The 15,987-nt window shown below is 46.4% G+C and overlaps 6 non-coding genes and 4 pseudogenes across 6 annotated transcripts; all 10 read left to right on the top strand.

Moving 5' to 3' along the window:
• The first annotated feature begins 482 nt into the window (after positions 1–482).
• Positions 483–673, top strand: LOC131739000 (U2 spliceosomal RNA). Its single transcript, XR_009330168.1, has one exon. It is a non-coding gene; the product is annotated as a U2 spliceosomal RNA (small nuclear RNA).
• Positions 674–2,931: 2,258 nt separating this feature from the next.
• LOC131738507 (U2 spliceosomal RNA) lies at positions 2,932–3,136 on the top strand (annotated as a pseudogene).
• Positions 3,137–3,733: 597 nt separating this feature from the next.
• Positions 3,734–3,924, top strand: LOC131738999 (U2 spliceosomal RNA). The gene has a single exon (XR_009330167.1). It is a non-coding gene; the product is annotated as a U2 spliceosomal RNA (small nuclear RNA).
• Positions 3,925–6,167: 2,243 nt separating this feature from the next.
• LOC131738505 (U2 spliceosomal RNA) lies at positions 6,168–6,371 on the top strand (annotated as a pseudogene).
• A 597-nt stretch (positions 6,372–6,968) lies between these two features.
• On the top strand, positions 6,969–7,159 carry LOC131739224 (U2 spliceosomal RNA). The gene has a single exon (XR_009330391.1). It is a non-coding gene; the product is annotated as a U2 spliceosomal RNA (small nuclear RNA).
• Positions 7,160–7,736: 577 nt separating this feature from the next.
• On the top strand, positions 7,737–7,927 carry LOC131738329 (U2 spliceosomal RNA). Its single transcript, XR_009329893.1, has one exon. It is a non-coding gene; the product is annotated as a U2 spliceosomal RNA (small nuclear RNA).
• A 3,463-nt stretch (positions 7,928–11,390) lies between these two features.
• LOC131738653 (U2 spliceosomal RNA) lies at positions 11,391–11,545 on the top strand (annotated as a pseudogene).
• Positions 11,546–12,166: 621 nt separating this feature from the next.
• LOC131738998 (U2 spliceosomal RNA) lies at positions 12,167–12,357 on the top strand. The gene has a single exon (XR_009330166.1). It is a non-coding gene; the product is annotated as a U2 spliceosomal RNA (small nuclear RNA).
• Positions 12,358–14,560: 2,203 nt separating this feature from the next.
• On the top strand, positions 14,561–14,773 carry LOC131738519 (U2 spliceosomal RNA; annotated as a pseudogene).
• Positions 14,774–15,369: 596 nt separating this feature from the next.
• On the top strand, positions 15,370–15,560 carry LOC131738275 (U2 spliceosomal RNA). Its single transcript, XR_009329839.1, has one exon. It is a non-coding gene; the product is annotated as a U2 spliceosomal RNA (small nuclear RNA).
• Positions 15,561–15,987: the final 427 nt, after the last annotated feature.

Below are 15,987 nucleotides of genomic sequence, written 5' to 3'. Positions count from 1 at the left end.
TCTCTTTCTTTCTCTCTTTCTTTCTTTCTCTCTTTCTTTCTTTCTCTCTTTCTTTCTCTCTTTCTTTCTTGCTGTCTTTCTTTCTTTTATTCACATGTGGTGATGATGTAGACAGCAGCAGGTTGTTTCCTGGGAGCATGCAGCTAACCAGACAAGTGTGGTGGAACATGTCCCTATGCCAGGACCTTCTTAGCAAGCCAGCCAGCCAGCGAGGCACAGTTGTAGTTACCCAAGGCACCTTGCACAGCATAGCAGCTTGGCATGACTATTTGTAAGACGCACTCCGCCAGTTTATGTTTTGTTTTTGGTGTTATGTGTGTGTTTTTGCTTTGTTTTGTTTTCTCCTGCTTAAATTGCACATTTCCCCTCTGGAAGCAGCAGCCCGTTTTTTGGGGGTCTGCTTGTGCTTGGAATTTTGCACCCATCTTTGAATCCCCCTGTGCCGTCCGGGCTGGGGTGCCCCGGGCAAGGGCCAAGTCGCCATCGCTTCTCGGCCTTTTGGCTAAGATCAAGTGTAGTATCTGTTCTTATCAGTTTAATATCTGATACGTCCCCTATCAGGGGACCATATATTAAATTGATTTTTGGAATCGGGAGATGGAACAGGGGCTTGCTCCGTCCACTCCACGCATCGGCCCGGTATTGCAGTACCTCCGGGAACGGTGCACACCTTTCTCTAACGTTGGTCAAAGTCAGATCTGGATCTCTCCTGTGAGCATTTTGTCTACCCCTGCTGGAGGGAGAGTGCCAGTGTTGATGCAAGTTTTCCCGCCGTTTTACTTCTTTTTTTTTTCTTTCTCTCTTTCTTTCTTTCTCTCTTTCTTTCTCTCTTTCTCTCTTTCTTTCTCTCTTTCTTGCTGTCTTTCTTTCTTTTATTCACATGTGGTGATGATGTAGACAGCAGCAGGTTGTTTCCTGGGAGCATGCAGCTAACCAGACAAGTGTGGTGGAACATGTCCCTATGCCAGGACCTTCTTAGCAAGCCAGCCAGCCAGCGAGGCACAGTTGTAGTTACCCAAGGCACCTTGCACAGCATTGCAGCTTGGCATGACTATTTGTAAGACGCACTCCGCCAGTTTATGTTTTGTTTTTGGTGTTATGTGTGTGTTTTTGCTTTGTTTTGTTTTCTCCTGCTTAAATTGCACATTTCCCCTCTGGAAGCAGCAGCCCGTTTTTTGGGGGTCTGCTTGTGCTTGGAATTTTGCACCCACCTTTGAATCCCCCTGTGCCGTCCGGGCTGGGGGGCCCCGGGCAAGGGCCAAGTCGCCATCGCTTCTCGGCCTCTTGGCTCCGATCAAGTGAGTTCGGGAAGGCGATTGTAGCAGTGGGAGTACAACCAGCTATCAGAGAGAGAGCATGGAGTACAAGTCGGCTACAAATACTCTCCGGTTTCTGTTGAAGAATCCGGAGGAGCAGTGGACTCGGAAGAAGTTCGTTCATGAGGTGATGTTCGGGTTGCTGGGACTGAGTTTGGAAGAGATCCTGTGCTTGGAGGACCACCAGAAGAAGGGTATGTTTGATCTGACCCTGAGGACGGAAGATTTGTGTTGGGAGAAGAAGGTGGTGTATGAGGAGGCAGTAACAGAGCTGAAGGAGAAGTTTGAGTTTGAGCCGATTTTTCTGCTGGAATGGAGGATCTTTTTTGTGAAGATGAACAGTGCTCAGGTTCCCATGGATGATATCAAGCGTGTACTGGAGGAACGACTCATCCTGAAGGGTGAGTTAGTGAAAACCTGTGACTCTGATGGAGTATGGAATAAATGGAGAAAGGTTTATGGAAGATTTAAGAAGATAAGAGCAAGGGGAGAAGAATTGTTTTTAAAACCTGTTATCTTTGTGGGACCGAACAAGGGAATTGTGAGGTACGCCGGCCAGCCGGAGGTGTGCTACAAATGTAGCAATATGGATCATAAGGCAGCAGAATGCAATGCTTTGGTCTGCAGGAACTGCAATGGCGTGGGACATTTCAGCAAGGATTGCCCTGAAAAGAAGCGTTGCAATTTGTGTGGTGAAGAAGACCATTTGTATAGGGATTGTTCCAAGAGAGCAAGAAGCTATGCGGAAGCAGCTTCAGGAAGAAAGAAGGTGTTTGCAAAGAAAGATGAAGCACAGAAAGAAAAGTTGGCTGGGGGAGTGGCCTCATCTTGGGAAGGCGGAACGGCGGGAAAAGAGGAGACAAAGGAAAGGGGAGGAGAGCCGAACAGGGAGGCGGAGGAAAAGAGTGACAGAAGTATGCTGAACAGCCAACAGAAGTCCTCGGAAGGTTCCGGCTCCTCCGTGGATGATTCCATGGAGGGGGTGGAGAGTATCCAGAGAAAGAGGAAAGTGGATGAGGAAGGGGCAACAGCAAGCTCAAGTTGGGCAAATAGTGTGGAGGAAGAGGAGGAGAAAAGGAAAAAGAAAGGAGTAATAGGAAATACAAACAGTGGAGGGGAGGAAAGACGGTCTTTGGGGAAAAAAGAAGAGGAGATGAAGAAGCGGAAAGACCGAGCTGGAATTGAAAAGGAGGAGAGTGCAAGCGCAGGTCCGGCCGGTTCAAGTTGGGTTTCAGAGTCTGTGTTAAGTGGGGTTGAGGGAGGTAGCTCAAGTCAGACAATGAGTGTGGAGGAAGAAGAGAATTTGATGAGGACGTTTTGCGCTAAGCATTTTGCAGAGCTTTCGGGGTGGAAGGAGAGGATGAGGAAGGGAAGGATTCTTGAAGAAGAGTGGAGAAGATATGAGGAGGCGAAACAAAGGATATTGTTGTGTGCACGACGGAAGGCGAACGAGGCTTTAAAAGAAAGACAAAAGAAGAGAGAAAGTGAGAAAAAGAAGGACTTTAAGTAATAGTTTGAGATGGAATTGATGATAATTTAGATGTATTTTTTTGAGAAATTGATGTGTTTTTGATTAGAGATGAACATAATTTTGTCGTATTAATTTAAGAAAGTAATGTATTTTTTGAGTATTTGATTAATAAAAAAAAAAAAAAAAAAAAAAAAAATATGTTCTTATCAGTTTAATATCTGATACGTCCCCTATCAGGGGACCATATATTAAATTGATTTTTGGAATCGGGAGATGGAACAGGGGCTTGCTCCGTCCACTCCACGCATCGGCCCGGTATTGCAGTACCTCCGGGAACGGTGCACACCTTTCTCTAACGTTGGTCAAAGTCAGATCTGGATCTCTCCTGTGAGCATTTTGTCTACCCCTGCTGGAGGGAGAGTGCCAGTGTTGATGCAAGTTTTCCCGCCGTTTTAAATCTTTTTTTTCTTTCTCTCTTTCTTTCTTTCTCTCTTTCTTTCTCTCTTTCTCTCTTTCTTTCTCTCTTTCTTTCTTGCTGTCTTTCTTTCTTTTATTCACATGTGGTGATGATGTAGACAGCAGCAGGTTGTTTCCTGGGAGCATGCAGCTAACCAGACAAGTGTGGTGGAACATGTCCCTATGCCAGGACCTTCTTAGCAAGCCAGCCAGCCAGCGAGGCACAGTTGTAGTTACCCAAGGCACCTTGCACAGCATAGCAGCTTGGCATGACTATTTGTAAGACGCACTCCGCCAGTTTATGTTTTGTTTTTGGTGTTATGTGTGTGTTTTTGCTTTGTTTTGTTTTCTCCTGCTTAAATTGCACATTTCCCCTCTGGAAGCAGCAGCCCGTTTTTTGGGGGTCTGCTTGTGCTTGGAATTTTGCACCCACCTTTGAATCCCCCTGTGCCGTCCGGGCTGGGGTGCCCCGGGCAAGGGCCAAGTCGCCATCGCTTCTCGGCCTTTTGGCTAAGATCAAGTGTAGTATCTGTTCTTATCAGTTTAATATCTGATACGTCCCCTATCAGGGGACCATATATTAAATTGATTTTTGGAATCGGGAGATGGAACAGGGGCTTGCTCCGTCCACTCCACGCATCGGCCCGGTATTGCAGTACCTCCGGGAACGGTGCACACCTTTCTCTAACGTTGGTCAAAGTCAGATCTGGATCTCTCCTGTGAGCATTTTGTCTACCCCTGCTGGAGGGAGAGTGCCAGTGTTGATGCAAGTTTTCCCGCCGTTTTACTTCTTTTTTTTCTTTCTTTCTCTCTTTCTTTCTCTCTTTCTCTCTTTCTTTCTCTCTTTCTTGCTGTCTTTCTTTCTTTTATTCACATGTGGTGATGATGTAGACAGCAGCAGGTTGTTTCCTGGGAGCATGCAGCTAACCAGACAAGTGTGGTGGAACATGTCCCTATGCCAGGACCTTCTTAGCAAGCCAGCCAGCCAGCGAGGCACAGTTGTAGTTACCCAAGGCACCTTGCACAGCATTGCAGCTTGGCATGACTATTTGTAAGACGCACTCCGCCAGTTTATGTTTTGTTTTTGGTGTTATGTGTGTGTTTTTGCTTTGTTTTGTTTTCTCCTGCTTAAATTGCACATTTCCCCTCTGGAAGCAGCAGCCCGTTTTTTGGGGGTCTGCTTGTGCTTGGAATTTTGCACCCACCTTTGAATCCCCCTGTGCCGTCCGGGCTGGGGGGCCCCGGGCAAGGGCCAAGTCGCCATCGCTTCTCGGCCTCTTGGCTCCGATCAAGTGAGTTCGGGAAGGCGATTGTAGCAGTGGGAGTACAACCAGCTATCAGAGAGAGAGCATGGAGTACAAGTCGGCTACAAATACTCTCCGGTTTCTGTTGAAGAATCCGGAGGAGCAGTGGACTCGGAGAAGTTCGTTCATGAGGTGATGTTCGGGTTGCTGGGACTGAGTTTGGAAGAGATCCTGTGCTTGGAGGACCACCAGAAGAAGGGTATGTTTGATCTGACCCTGAGGACGGAAGATTTGTGTTGGGAGAAGAAGGTGGTGTATGAGGAGGCAGTAACAGAGCTGAAGGAGAAGTTTGAGTTTGAGCCGATTTTTCTGCTGGAATGGAGGATCTTTTTTGTGAAGATGAACAGTGCTCAGGTTCCCATGGATGATATCAAGCGTGTACTGGAGGAACGACTCATCCTGAAGGGTGAGTTAGTGAAAACCTGTGACTCTGATGGAGTATGGAATAAATGGAGAAAGGTTTATGGAAGATTTAAGAAGATAAGAGCAAGGGGAGAAGAATTGTTTTTAAAACCTGTTATCTTTGTGGGACCGAACAAGGGAATTGTGAGGTACGCCGGCCAGCCGGAGGTGTGCTACAAATGTAGCAATATGGATCATAAGGCAGCAGAATGCAATGCTTTGGTCTGCAGGAACTGCAATGGCGTGGGACATTTCAGCAAGGATTGCCCTGAAAAGAAGCGTTGCAATTTGTGTGGTGAAGAAGACCATTTGTATAGGGATTGTTCCAAGAGAGCAAGAAGCTATGCGGAAGCAGCTTCAGGAAGAAAGAAGGTGTTTGCAAAGAAAGATGAAGCACAGAAAGAAAAGTTGGCTGGGGGAGTGGCCTCATCTTGGGAAGGCGGAACGGCGGGAAAAGAGGAGACAAAGGAAAGGGGAGGAGAGCCGAACAGGGAGGCGGAGGAAAAGAGTGACAGAAGTATGCTGAACAGCCAACAGAAGTCCTCGGAAGGTTCCGGCTCCTCCGTGGATGATTCCATGGAGGGGGTGGAGAGTATCCAGAGAAAGAGGAAAGTGGATGAGGAAGGGGCAACAGCAAGCTCAAGTTGGGCAAATAGTGTGGAGGAAGAGGAGGAGAAAAGGAAAAAGAAAGGAGTAATAGGAAATACAAACAGTGGAGGGGAGGAAAGACGGTCTTTGGGGAAAAAAGAAGAGGAGATGAAGAAGCGGAAAGACCGAGCTGGAATTGAAAAGGAGGAGAGTGCAAGCGCAGGTCCGGCCGGTTCAAGTTGGGTTTCAGAGTCTGTGTTAAGTGGGGTTGAGGGAGGTAGCTCAAGTCAGACAATGAGTGTGGAGGAAGAAGAGAATTTGATGAGGACGTTTTGCGCTAAGCATTTTGCAGAGCTTTCGGGGTGGAAGGAGAGGATGAGGAAGGGAAGGATTCTTGAAGAAGAGTGGAGAAGATATGAGGAGGCGAAACAAAGGATATTGTTGTGTGCACGACGGAAGGCGAACGAGGCTTTAAAAGAAAGACAAAAGAAGAGAGAAAGTGAGAAAAAGAAGGACTTTAAGTAATAGTTTGAGATGGAATTGATGATAATTTAGATGTATTTTTTTGAGAAATTGATGTGTTTTTGATTAGAGATGAACATAATTTTGTCGTATTAATTTAAGAAAGTAATGTATTTTTTGAGTATTTGATTAATAAAAAAAAAAAAAAAAAAAAAAAAATATGTTCTTATCAGTTTAATATCTGATACGTCCCCTATCAGGGGACCATATATTAAATTGATTTTTGGAATCGGGAGATGGAACAGGGGCTTGCTCCGTCCACTCCACGCATCGGCCCGGTATTGCAGTACCTCCGGGAACGGTGCACACCTTTCTCTAACGTTGGTCAAAGTCAGATCTGGATCTCTCCTGTGAGCATTTTGTCTACCCCTGCTGGAGGGAGAGTGCCAGTGTTGATGCAAGTTTTCCCGCCGTTTTAAATCTTTTTTTTCTTTCTCTCTTTCTTTCTTTCTCTCTTTCTTTCTCTCTTTCTCTCTTTCTTTCTCTCTTTCTTTCTTGCTGTCTTTCTTTCTTTTATTCACATGTGGTGATGATGTAGACAGCAGCAGGTTGTTTCCTGGGAGCATGCAGCTAACCAGACAAGTGTGGTGGAACATGTCCCTATGCCAGGACCTTCTTAGCAAGCCAGCCAGCCAGCGAGGCACAGTTGTAGTTACCCAAGGCACCTTGCACAGCATAGCAGCTTGGCATGACTATTTGTAAGACGCACTCCGCCAGTTTATGTTTTGTTTTTGGTGTTATGTGTGTGTTTTTGCTTTGTTTTGTTTTCTCCTGCTTAAATTGCACATTTCCCCTCTGGAAGCAGCAGCCCGTTTTTTGGGGGTCTGCTTGTGCTTGGAATTTTGCACCCACCTTTGAATCCCCCTGTGCCGTCCGGGCTGGGGGGCCCCGGGCAAGGGCCAAGTCGCCATCGCTTCTCGGCCTTTTGGCTAAGATCAAGTGTAGTATCTGTTCTTATCAGTTTAATATCTGATACGTCCCCTATCAGGGGACCATATATTAAATTGATTTTTGGAATCGGGAGATGGAACAGGGGCTTGCTCCGTCCACTCCATGCATCGGCCCGGTATTGCAGTACCTCCGGGAACGGTGCACACCTTTCTCTAACGTTGGTCAAAGTCAGATCTGGATCTCTCCTGTGAGCATTTTGTCTACCCCTGCTGGAGGGAGAGTGCCAGTGTTGATGCAAGTTTTCCCGCCGTTTTACTTCTTTTTTTTTTCTTTCTCTCTTTCTTTCTTTCTCTTTCTTTCTCTCTTTCTTTCTTGCTGTCTTTCTTTCTTTTATTCACATGTGGTGATGATGTAGACAGCAGCAGTTTGTTTCCTGGGAGCATGCAGCTAACCAGACAAGTGTGGTGGAACATGTCCCTATGCCAGGACCTTCTTAGCAAGCCAGCCAGCCAGCGAGGCACAGTTGTAGTTACCCAAGGCACCTTGCACAGCATAGCAGCTTGGCATGACTATTTGTAAGACGCACTCCGCCAGTTTATGTTTTGTTTTTGGTGTTATGTGTGTGTTTTTGCTTTGTTTTGTTTTCTCCTGCTTAAATTGCACATTTCCCCTCTGGAAGCAGCAGCCCGTTTTTTGGGGGTCTGCTTGTGCTTGAAATTTTGCACCCACCTTTGAATCCCCCTGTGCCGTCCGGGCTGGGGGGCCCCGGGCAAGGGCCAAGTCGCCATCGCTTCTCGGCCTTTTGGCTAAGATCAAGTGTAGTATCTGTAATTATCAGTTTAATATCTGATACGTCCCCTATCAGGGGACCATATATTAAATTGATTTTTGGAATCGGGAGATGGAACAGGGGCTTGCTCCGTCCACTCCACGCATCGGCCCGGTATTGCAGTACCTCCGGGAACGGTGCACACCTTTCTCTAACGTTGGTCAAAGTCAGATCTGGATCTCTCCTGTGAGCATTTTGTCTACCCCTGCTGGAGGGAGAGTGCCAGTGTTGATGCAAGTTTTCCCGCCGTTTTACTTCTTTTTTTTTCTTTCTCTCTTTCTTTCTTTCTCTCTTTCTTTCTCTCTTTCTCTCTTTCTTTCTCTCTTTCTTTCTTGCTGTCTTTCTTTCTTTTATTCACATGTGGTGATGATGTAGACAGCAGCAGGTTGTTTCCTGGGAGCATGCAGCTAACCAGACAAGTGTGGTGGAACATGTCCCTATGCCCTAAGGGTTATTTCATAGCAGCAGGCAAGAGGAAAGCAAAAGAAAGGAGAGCCAAATATAAATACCTGAATGCTGTCCTCCAGCGTCTGAGCCTGCTTCAGCTTCGGGGGTTCCCTGTAAGCGACGAGATAGCCCAGAACAAGCTAGATCTTTCAGTGCTTTGTAGGGAGGAACAACGAAAGGTCATGCACAATGCAAAAGTGCAAAAAATGGAGGAAGACGAAAAGTGTACTCGCTTCTTCTTCCAGAAAACGAGGGAGAAGCGGCACTTGATGTCCTCCATGCTCGACAGCAGGGGGAGGATAGTAGAGGATAGTGAGGGAGTGAAAAAAGTGGTAGAGAACTTCTATAGGGACCTGTATAACATCAAAGCTACAGATGACACCCTGATAGAGTGGTTCCTGAGCCAGTTGGAGCCTGACTCAGTGCGGGACGACGAGGAGGAGGAGAAGGACCCAGAACTCACGCTGGAGGAGCTCACCCAGGCGGTTAAGACCATGAACACCGGTAAGACGCCAGGTCCAGATGGCATCCCGGGTGAGTATTACCATCTTTTTTGGGACACGCTAAAAGTCCATTTAGCGGAGGTCTACAGAGCGGTCTACAGGGAGAAGCGGTTGGGCCCTTCTATGCGGGAGAGTGTAATTACTCTCCTTCATAAGAAAGGGGAAGTTAAAGATCTACGGAATTGGCGCCCAATCAGCCTCCTTTGCGTGGATTACAAGATACTAGCCAAAGCTCTGATGCTCCGGCTACAAGTACACCTCCCTTTGGTCATTGGCCCCGACCAGGCTTGTGGCGTCCCAGGGAGGTCCATCACGGATATTTTAATGTTAACAAGGGACATTCTGGCTTATTCTAGAGAACGGAACCATCCCCTCTGCCTGTTCAACCTTGACCAGGAGAAGGCGTTCGATAGGGTAAGCCATGAATATATGTACAAAGTGATGGACCAGATGAAATTCGCTCCTGGACTTAGGGAGTGGGTTAAAACCATATATACAAACATTAGTACCCGAGTCTTGGTGAACAGGCACCTGACTGGTAAAATATCTATCCAGTCAGGGGTCAGACAGGGTTGCCCACTATCCCCACTGCTATATGTCGTGTGCATTGAACCCCTCCTGCAGGCAATTCGTAGGGATACCAATATAACTGGTTTCCAGCTGCCTGGATCCAACGGGGTCCAGGTCAAAACAACAGCATATATGGACGATGTGTCACTCATTTGCACCAACACATCGTCGGTACCTCGGATTAGTAATATCCTTGAGAAGTACTGCACGGCGACCGGGGCAGTGATTAATAAGTCCAAGAGCGAAGTCTACGTGTCTAAAAATTGGCAGGTAGATAGGGAACTGTCGGACATGTACCCTGTCAAAAAGGACAAAATCAAGATTCTGGGCCTCATTTTCGAGAACAATAGCTCGGGGGCCCAGAGCTGGACGGCGGCCATTAACCAGGTCCGTAAAAAGATTGGCGGATGGAGCACAAGATCCTTAACAATGACGGGTAGAGTATTAATAACCAAGTCTATACTGTTCCCCATCCTCTCTTATGTAGGAAAAATCTTTCCCCCAGACAGGACCACCAAAAAAGTGGTGGACCGCATTATCCACCGCTTTATCTGGGGCAGCAAGATGGAGAGGGTAAAGCGAGCCACTCTGAGTAAAGCCGACAAGAAGGGAGGTAAGGGGGTCCCGGACGTTGTGCAGCTCACCCGAGTGCAGGGGCTCACGCAAACTATCAAGAACATCCAGGCCCTGGACAGGAAGGTATGTTACATGAATCGTTTCTATTTTGCCACCTGTCTCAGGGCCTTGGGCCTCTGCACTATTGATAACACCGTGCCGTACTCCTGGGACCCCCCATTGTATTATAGAACCTTAAGGGACACTATATATAAATTGGGCTTAGATAAAGCAAAATTGGCCTCCTGGGAATACAAGGCTGTAACTAAATATCTTGCCGGTTCCCAGGAAATTGAAAAAGTAGCTACTTTCTCCCTCACCCAAAGCCAAAAAATCTGGGAGAATGTGTCTCACAGCTGCCTCAGTAATGTCCAGAAGGATATAGCATGGAACACCGTCCACAGTGCACTCCCCACTCGAGCGTTCATGTTCAGGAGGGGACTAGCCCAAGTAGAAACATGCCCCTATGCAAAGTGCCGCAAGAGAGAAACACCAGCCCATATCTTCTGGGAGTGTGATGTGGCTGGCAGTGTCTGGCTCTCTGTCTCTGTCTTCCTAAACAGGTTTGCTGACACGGCCAAGATGACCGCTGAGACTGTGCTCTATGGGCCTGCGGGAGGAATCACTACCAGCACAGCTAAGTGCGTTTGGCGTGTCATCAATGTTGTCAAGCAGATCCTGTGGGAAGGCCGTAACGTCTGTGTCTATCACAAGCAGGAGCTAGACACTATCACCACGACCAGAAGGGCACAAACTCTTATCAAGGACTTTGTAATTCTGGACATCCGGACCCTCGGGAAGGACAAGGCCTGCGCGGAGTGGAGGATCGCCGGACTTCAGGACGTGAAGATGGAATAAAGGAAAAAACTGGAACCGCTAGCTCCTAGGAGCGGGACTACGGGGCACCGCTAAGCCTTTTATTTATTTTGTCATGCCAGCATTCCGCCCTTTTTAGCTGGCATGACCGTTTTTCAACGGTGCCCTGGTTTTATGTAGTCTTTTTGTTTCACTTTTATGGACCTTTGATTTAATTTGAATGTTTTATTTGATTTTGTTTTGTTTTGTTTTATGTATCTTTAAGATTTTTAATGTAAACTATTAAAAGTTACATTTTAAGTGTTTTAAAATTTTAGAATTTTAACTCACTGTTTATACACTGTCCCTTTTCCCCTGTCCCTGTTTTAGATCTAGGTTTATGTTCACTTTTTTAGAGAGCACTCCCCGGCACTCACAAGCACTGGTTTTTTATAGATGGTTCTTTTTTTCCAGTCACTTTTAAAACAGCACAGGTTTTTTTCATGTTGATTTTAATCTGTGTCTGTTTTAACCATGTACAAAGCACAATTGTCTTGGTGTTTTTAAATGTATTTTAAATGCTTTTAAAACAAAATGTATGTCTGTATGCATGAATGTCATCTTTAAAAGAAATGTAAAATGAATGAAAAAACGAATGGGTGTAAATGTAAAAAATGTAAAATCTCAATAAAAGAGTATTAATATCTGATACGTCCCCTATCAGGGGACCATATATTAAATTGATTTTTGGAATCGGGAGATGGAACAGGGGCTTGCTCCGTCCACTCCACGCATCGGCCCGGTATTGCAGTACCTCCGGGAACGGTGCACACCTTTCTCTAACGTTGGTCAAAGTCAGATCTGGATCTCTCCTGTGAGCATTTTGTCTACCCCTGCTGGAGGGAGAGTGCCAGTGTTGATGCAAGTTTTCCCGCCGTTTTACTTCTTTTTTTACTTTCTCTCTTTCTTTCTTTCTCTCTTTCTTTCTCTCTTCCTTTCTCTCTTTCTTTCTCTCTTTCTTTCTTTCTTTCTCTCTTTCTTTCTTGCTGTCTTTCTTTCTTTTATTCACATGTGGTGATGATGTAGACAGCAGCAGGTTGTTTCCTGGGAGCATGCAGCTAACCAGACAAGTGTGGTGGAACATGTCCCTATGCCAGGACCATCTTAGCAAGCCAGCCAGCCAGCGAGGCACAGTTGTAGTTACCCAAGGCACCTTGCACAGCATAGCAGCTTGGCATGACTATTTGTAAGACGCACTCTGCCAGTTTATGTTTTGTTTTTGGTGTTATGTGTGTGTTATTGCTTTGTTTTGTTTCCTCCTGCTTAAATTGCACATTTCCCCTCTGGAAGCAGCAGCCTGTTTTTTGGGGGTCTGCTTGTGCTTGGAATTTTGCACCCACCTTTGAATCCCCCTGTGCCGTCCGGGCTGGGGGGCCCCGGGCAAGGGCCAAGTCGCCATCGCTTCTCGGCCTTTTGGCTAAGATCAAGTGTAGTATCTGTTCTTATCAGTTTAATATCTGATACGTCCCCTATCAGGGGACCATATATTAAATTGATTTTTGGAATCGGGAGATGGAACAGGGGCTTGCTCCGTCCACTCCACGCATCGGCCCGGTATTGCAGTACCTCCGGGAACGGTGCACACCTTTCTCTAACGTTGGTCAAAGTCAGATCTGGATCTCTCCTGTGAGCATTTTGTCTACCCCTGCTGGAGGGAGAGTGCCAGTGTTGATGCAAGTTTTCCCGCCGTTTTACTTCTTTTTTTTTTCTTTCTCTCTTTCTTTCTTTCTCTCTTTCTTTCTCTCTTTCTCTCTTTCTTTCTCTCTTTCTTTCTTGCTGTCTTTCTTTCTTTTATTCACATGTGGTGATGATGTAGACAGCAGCAGGTTGTTTCCTGGGAGCATGCAGCTAACCAGACAAGTGTGGTGGAACATGTCCCTATGCCAGGACCTTCTTAGCAAGCCAGCCAGCCAGCGAGGCACAGTTGTAGTTACCCAAGGCACCTTGCACAGCATAGCAGCTTGGCATGACTATTTGTAAGACGCACTCCGCCAGTTTATGTTTTGTTTTTGGTGTTATGTGTGTGTTTTTGCTTTGTTTTGTTTTCTCCTGCTTAAATTGCACATTTCCCCTCTGGAAGCAGCAGCCCATTTTTTTTGGGGGTCTGCTTGTGCTTGAAATTTTGCACCCACCTTTGAATCCCCCTGTGCCGTCCGGGCTGGGGGGCCCCGGGCAAGGGCCAAGTCGCCATCGCTTCTCGGCCTCTTGGCTCCGATCAAGTGTCTTTGAGAAGGCGAAGGTAATCGATCTGGAAAGCGTGAGCTGGAAGGAATATTACTGACGAGATGGAAGAAGAAGGTCCAAGAGCAAGGAACACCCTGAGGCTCCAGTTGAAGAATCTGACAGGGCTGTGGGGGAGACGGAAATTTGTTTTGGAGATCGTGTTTGGTCTATTTAAACTGAAGGCTGAAGATGTATTGTGTTTGAAGGACAGTGTTGCAAAAGGGAGTTTCGACCTGACCTTGAATAAAGAAGAGGATTGTTGGAAGGCAGTGAAGACCTTTGAGGACAACAAGGAGAAGCTGCCGGCCAGTGTTTTTAACATTGAGCCTATGTTTCTTATGGACTGGAGAACAGTTTTTGTTTCAATGGCCTGCCCTTTTCTGCCGGTGGAGGACATCTCTACGAGGTTGAAGAGGAGCCTGGAACTTAAGAGTGAGTTACCTGTTAAAATGATGGACAGTGAGAGGATTTGGAATGGAGTGTGGAAATATATGGCTAAACTGCACGTCAGGGAGGGGAGGATGATTCACATCCGACCTGACCTGATGATTGGATCGGTGAGGGGGACTGTGTTTTACAGAGGACAGCCAAAGGTGTGTTACAAATGTAACAGAGGAGGTCATCTTGCAGCAGATTGTGAGGAGGTAGTTTGTAAGAACTGTAGCCAAATAGGCCATGTATCCAGGGATTGCCCCAGTGGGACTATATGCAATCTCTGTGGCTCCAAGGAGCATGTCTACAGAGATTGCCCTGAGAGTGCGAGGAGTTATGCTCAGGCGGCGGGACACGGAGGAAAGGAAAAAGAAGAAGCAAAGCAAAAGAAGACAGAGAAAGGGGAAAAACCAGAGGAAAAGGACAATGAGAAGAATAAAGGAGAAAGTGTTGGGGGTGGAGCTTCCAAAGAAGGGGGCGGAATGGCGGGAAACTCTGGTTCAGAAGGGACAAAAGAAAGGGGAGGAGAGCCGAACAGGGAGGCGGAGAAAAAGAGAGGCAGCAGTATGCAGAACAGCCAACAGAAGTCCTCGGAAGGTTCCGGCTCCTCCGTGGATGATTCCATGGAGGGGGTGGAGGGTGTTCAGAGAAAGAGGAAAGTGGATGAGGAAGGGGCAACAGCAAGCTCAAGTTGGGCAAAGAGTGTGGAGGAAGAGGAGGAGAAAAGAAAAAAGAAAGGAGAGTCAGAAACCATGGACAGTGGAAGGGAGGAAGGAATGTCTTCAGAAGAATATATAATGAAGATGTTTTGTGCTAAGGAGTTTGCGGAGTTGTTGGCGTGGAAGGAGAGGATGAGGAAGGGCAGGATTTCTGAACAAGAGTGGAGAAGATATGAGGAGGAGAGACAAAGAGTATTGTTGCATGCACGGTGGAAGGCGGAAGAGGCTTTAAAGAAAGCCAAAAAAAGGATTGAGTTGGAAAATGAGAAAAAGCTTTAGTTCGAGTTTGAGTTGAATATGATGATGATTTTGATCTATCGTTTTTGAGAAATTGAGGTTTTTTTGAGTATTGTTTTTGAGAAATTGACGTGTTTTTGAGTATTTGATTTTGATGTATTATTTGTGAGAAATTGATGTATTTTTTTTGAGTATTTGATTAAAATTTATAAAAAAAAAAAAAAAAAAAAAAAAAAAAAATCTGTTCTTATCAGTTTAATATCTGATACGTCCCCTATCAGGGGACCATATATTAAATTGATTTTTGGAATCGGGAGATGGAACAGGGGCTTGCTCCGTCCACTCCACACATCGGCCCGGTATTGCAGTACCTCTGGGAACGGTGCACACCTTTCTCTAACGTTGGTCAAAGTCAGATCTGGATCTCTCCTGTTAGCATTTTGTCTACCCCTGCTGGAGGGAGAGTGCCAGTGTTGATGCAAGTTTTCCCGCCGTTTTACTTCTTTTTTTTTCTTTCTCTTTCTTTCTTTCTCTCTTTCTTTCTCTCTTTCTCTCTTTCTTTCTCTCTTTCTTTCTTGCTGTCTTTCTTTCTTTTATTCACATGTGGTGATGATGTAGACAGCAGCAGGTTGTTTCCTGGGAGCATGCAGCTAACCAGACAAGTGTGGTGGAACATGTCCCTATGCCAGGACCTTCTTAGCAAGCCAGCCAGCCAGCGAGGCACAGTTGTAGTTACCCAAGGCACCTTGCACAGCATAGCAGCTTGGCATGACTATTTGTAAGACGCACTCCGCCAGTTTATGTTTTGTTTTTGGTGTTATGTGTGTGTTTTTGCTTTGTTTTGTTTCCTCCTGCTTAAATTGCACATTTCCCCTCTGGAAGCAGCAGCCCGTTTTTTGGGGGTCTGCTTGTGCTTGGAATTTTGCACCCACCTTTGAATCCCCCTGTGCCGTCCGGGCTGGGGGGCCCCGGGCAAGGGCCAAGTCGCCATCGCTTCTCGGCCTTTTAGCTAAGATCAAGTGTAGTATCTGTTCTTATCAGTTTAATATCTGATACGTCCCCTATCAGGGGACCATATATTAAATTGATTTTTGGAATCGGGAGATGGAACAGGGGCTTGCTCCGTCCACTCCACGCATCGGCCCGGTATTGCAGTACCTCCGGGAACGGTGCACACCTTTCTCTAACGTTGGTCAAAGTCAGATCTGGATCTCTCCTGTGAGCATTTTGTCTACCCCTGCTGGAGGGAGAGTGCCAGTGTTGATGCAAGTTTTCCCGCCGTTTTACTTCTTTTTTTTTTCTTTCTCTCTTTCTTTCTTTCTCTCTTTCTTTCTTTCTCTCTTTCTTTCTCTCTTTCTCTCTTTCTTTCTCTCTTTCTTTCTTGCTGTCTTTCTTTCTTTTATTCACATGTGGTGATGATGTAGACAGCAGCAGGTTGTTTCCTGGGAGCATGCAGCTAACCAGACAAGTGTGGTGGAACATGTCCCTATGCCAGGTCCTTCTTAGCCAGCCAGCCAGCGAGGCACAGTTGTAGTTACCCAAGGCACCTTGCACAGCATAGCAGCTTGGCATGACTATTTGTAAGACGCACTCCGCCAGTTTATGTT

The sequence above is a fragment of the Acipenser ruthenus genome, chromosome 10, assembly GCF_902713425.1.
Source record: "Acipenser ruthenus chromosome 10, fAciRut3.2 maternal haplotype, whole genome shotgun sequence".
Taxonomy (NCBI): Eukaryota; Metazoa; Chordata; class Actinopteri; order Acipenseriformes; family Acipenseridae; genus Acipenser; species Acipenser ruthenus.
Note: the sequence above shows the minus strand (reverse complement) of the source record. Positions and strands in the feature narration are given on the sequence as shown.